We start from the raw sequence: 4,616 nt of genomic DNA on the forward strand, positions 1-4,616 counted from the left end.
TGCCCTAAAACCTGTATCATAATAATCTGCATGTTTTATATGTTAAATACGTTGTGATCTATGTATTACTGTGGTGAGTCTTTTTTGCACTTCTCTGGGTGGCTGTGGGCATTTCTCCAGGAGCATGATGAGCTCCTCTCCTCCCCTCTCCCCTGTCCCTTGCACAAACATTTTTACATTTGCAAAGCTTTCTATGTAAAGTGCATGCTCTACATACCTCTAATGCAGCTGTGTGAAACTATATGGTGAAAGTATAGCAGAAAAACCTACATTTTGTGCCAAAAAGATAAACATTTTCACAGCTTTGGGACCAAAGTACATGCTTTTTATAACCCTAAAGCAGCCATCTGGAACCTACAGTGGGGCAAAAAAGTATTTAGTAAGCCACCAATTGTGAAAAATATGAGAGAGGCCTGTAATTTTCATCATAGGTATTTCTCAACTATGAGAGACACAATGATAAAAAAAAATCCATAAAATCACATTGTCTCATTTTTAAATAATTTATTTGAAAATTATGGTGGAATATAAGTATTTAGCGAGCTTAAAACAAGCAAGATTTCTGGCTTTCACAAACCTTCTTCTTTGAGAATCTCCTCTGTCTTCCACTCGTTTTCCTGTATTAATGGCACCTGTTGGAACTTGTTATCAATATGAAAGACACATATCCACAACCTCAAACAGGCACACTCCAAACTCCACCATGGCCAAGACCAAAGAGCTGTTAAAGGACACCAGAAACAAGCTTGTAGACCTGTGGCTGGGAAGACTTAATCTGCAATTGGCAAGCAGCTTTGTGTGAAGAAATCAACTGTAGGACCAATTATTAGATAATGGTAGACATATAAGATCACTGATAATCTCCCTCGATATGGGGCTCCATGCAAGATCTCACCCCGTGGTGTCAAAACCACCCCAGTGGTGTCAAACCATCAGTAAATTGACAAATACCCCCTAGAGGGTCTACGGGCCCTTATATATTAAACAACAACCTTGGGGATATGCATCCCCTCAGGGAAACCCTGAATAGAGACCCTCTGCGGTCTAAAACTTAACTTTTAATAATTTCAAATAATAATTTTTGTGCTCAAAATTTCCACTAAGTGGCAGTGTATGCTAAAATTACAGTCCCTATTTGTAATGATTTTTATTGCATACTATGCATGGATGAACCTGATCACGGGGCTCTGTTTGCAGCGCTCTGCTCTGACACCGTCTACAGACGTGGTGTCACAGCGCACCGTGATCCATCCATATTTACATGGGGACTGAGCTAAAATCTTCTCCTCTGGCTCAACGTTTCGCTAGGCTGGCCTAGCTTTTTCAAGAGTATGAGGTACCTCATACTCTTGAAAAAGCTAGGCCAGCCTAGCGAAACATTGCACATTAAAAGGAAAAAAGATTTACAACAGAGTGGTAAGTGACATGTCACTAAAATAGAAGTGAAACGCTGACGCGTTTCGAGCTGTTGCTCTTAATCATGGCACTGGCATCATGTCACACAGGGGTTTTAACACATACTGGCGTAATGCCGGCACCCACCGTGATACAGACTCCCCGCCTCCGCCAAACAGGATTTGACGTGGCAGACCAAACAATAGCCAGATAAAGATAGAACAGGTGAATCCTGATTAAGATCATCCAAACAGAGGAAGATTAACCCTTTAGAAGACCCTGAAAAACCAGACTGCCCTATATGAAAATGCAAAAATATTTTTTGCATATACTGTGATAAATATCAAAAAGCAAACATGCAGACATAAAAAGCATGTATGCCCGAAAATAAACCTCATATAGAAAAAACATCATATAGAAAAAACATCATATAGAAAAAAGCACCAAAACAAACAAAAAATACGACCAAATAGCCAACAAAAATCACAAGATATAAACACTGGTCTGAATGCCAAAAATGATATGTAGTAAACACCATATAATGAAAAATAAATACCGTATTTATCGGCGTATAACACACACTTTTTAGGCTAAAATTTTTAGCCTAAAGTCTGTGTGCGTGTTATACGCCGATACACCCCCAGGAAAGGCAGGGGGAGAGAGGCCGTCGCTGCCCGCTTCTCTCCCCCTGCCTTTCCTGGGGTCTAGAGCGCTGCTGTCGGCCCTTTTCACCCCCTGGTTATCGGCGCCGCTGCCCGTTCTGTCCCCCTGACTATCGGTGCCGGCGACGATAGCCAGGGGGAGAGAAGCGGCGCCGACAGCCAGGGGGAGAGAAGGGGCAGCGGCACCCATTGCCGGCGCCGCTGCCCCGTTGCCTCCCCCCATCCCCGGTGGCATAATTACCTGAGTCGGGTCCGCGCTGCTCCAGGCCTCCGTCGTGCGTCCCCGGCGTCATTGCTATGCGCTGAACGGCGCGGCGCATGACGTCAGAGCGCCGCGCCGTGCATAGCAACGACGCTGGGGACGCACGACGGAGGCCTGGAGCAGCGCGGACCAGACTCAGGTAATTATGCCACCGGGGATGGGGCGAGGCAACGGGGCAGCGGCGCCGGCAATGGGTGCCGCTGCCCCTTCTCTCCCCCTGGCTGTCGGCGCCGCTTCTCTCCCCTGGCTATCGGCGCCGGCACCGATAGTCAGGGGGACAGAAAGGGCAGCGGCGCCGATAACCAGGGGCTGAAAAGGGCCGACAGCAGCGCTCTAGACCCCAGGAAAGGCAGGGGGAGAGAAGCGGGCAGCGACGGCCTCTCTCCCCCTGCCTTTCCTGGGGGTATATCGGGGTATACACGCGCACACATGCACCCTCATTTTATCATGGATATTTGGGTAAAAAACTTTTTTTTACCCAAATATCCTTGGTAAAATGAGGGTGCGTGTTATAGGCCGGTGCGTGGTATACCCCGATAAATACGGTATTGATATCAGATATAACCTAAATCAGCATGACATAAAAAACAAAACAAAGTGGTAATACATAGCTATGATACTCACTTGGCGTAAACACTTGTTTTAAATCATTTATGAATACATGGCTATAGAAATCACATATCTTATGTTAAATCAGGTGTGAACACATGGCTATAGAAATTGCATAATGTGAACAGTAATGACACAGCAGATGTAGGCAATAGCTATAGAGCTCACATAATGTGAACACTGTTTCCAAAACAGGTATAAGAACATGACTAAATCGCACAATGTGCACACTGTTCCAGATATAAGCTGAAAACCCCATAACAAATGATAACATAACAAAATATAGAAAGCTGGTCTAAATACATGCTGAACACATGAAAAAATGCAGCATGAGGAAAAACCGAGGTAAGTTGTACAACCTGATAACAATAATGCAAACTACCCGGGGTCCTCTCAGTACCAAATGCAGCAGTATAGCCAATGATAGTGGCAAGTTGTGAACATTGGTTAAGATATCTAAAAAGGTATGTAATAAACACTATATAATAAAAATAGATATAGATGTCAAATTTACCATAAATCAACATAACATAGAAACCGAATATGAACACATGGCTATAATGATCGCAGAATATGAATACTGATTTCAAGCACAAGGCTATAAAGGTAGTATAATATAAACACTGATTGCACATGGCTGTGAAGATCGCATAGCATGAACTCTGATTTAACAAAAAGCAGGTAAAACACTTAGCCATAAGGTCGCAAAATGTGAACACTGACCTGGATGCAAGTCAAAAAACCACAGCAAAAGATTGCATAATATAAAAAACTGGGAGGAGAGGGAGAAGAAAGGAACCTCAAAAAAACAATACAAGAAAACCATAAATGTATAAATGGATCAATTAAAATACATGAGATCATTTCTATAATTGAGACTCGAAGGAAATGTCCTGTGACAGTGTGCAACTCCGCCTCCTCATCTCTTTTTGCTACACACCTGACACCCCCAGACAGTAGATCTACCATATCATCATTTTGTAACAACACATGAATATGTTTCTTTATGATATTGGTGATCTGATCAAAATTTCGACTGTGGGGGGTGGTGAATGTTACATTCACCACCCCCACAGTCGAAATTTTGATCAGATCACCACACCAATGTTACATTCACCACCCCCCACAGTCGCTTCTCGGCCTTTTGGCTAAGATCAAGTGTAGTATCTGTTCTTATCAGCTTCATACTGGTGGAGAGGCCCCACCATTGTGGGGCTGGTGGGGATGGGTGCTGCACGGAGGAGGCAGGTGTACCGGGGCGTTCCAGGGCTGGTTCTGAGGAATCAGCTCAACGGCTGTCCTGATGTGACCGGTTTCCCCTGGGTCTCGCCATGAGGTAGAGGGGTGTAGAGCGGAGGTACTTCTGTGCCTCGGAGAGTGGTGACCCTGAGGTGCCGAAACTCACTGCGTGTTATAACTCACTGAGTGAAAGCACTGCACCATTACTCTTCACCTTTGGCACTCACCCTCAGTATCTCGGCCTTCTGGCTAGGATCAGGGCAATTTTTATAGATCCGGCCAGATGACCGGGCAGTATATCTGCACTCGCCCACTTATTTATTATTTTTTTGTTTGTCACTGTGCCATGTTTATGTCTTTATTTGTACATAGGATTGTCAGGATGTGGTAGCCCTTCTGGGTGTCCCTCCTGGCGGTCTAGGGGAGGTGTGTTGGCCATTAGGTTCCTC

The 4,616-nt window shown here is 44.6% G+C and overlaps 1 pseudogene; it reads left to right on the forward strand.

Moving 5' to 3' along the window:
* Positions 1–4,056: 4,056 nt before the first annotated feature.
* On the forward strand, positions 4,057–4,165 carry LOC130294715 (U2 spliceosomal RNA; annotated as a pseudogene).
* Positions 4,166–4,616: the final 451 nt, after the last annotated feature.

The sequence above is a fragment of the Hyla sarda genome, chromosome 10 (genome assembly GCF_029499605.1).
Source record: "Hyla sarda isolate aHylSar1 chromosome 10, aHylSar1.hap1, whole genome shotgun sequence".
In the NCBI taxonomy this organism is placed as follows: domain Eukaryota; kingdom Metazoa; phylum Chordata; class Amphibia; order Anura; family Hylidae; genus Hyla; species Hyla sarda.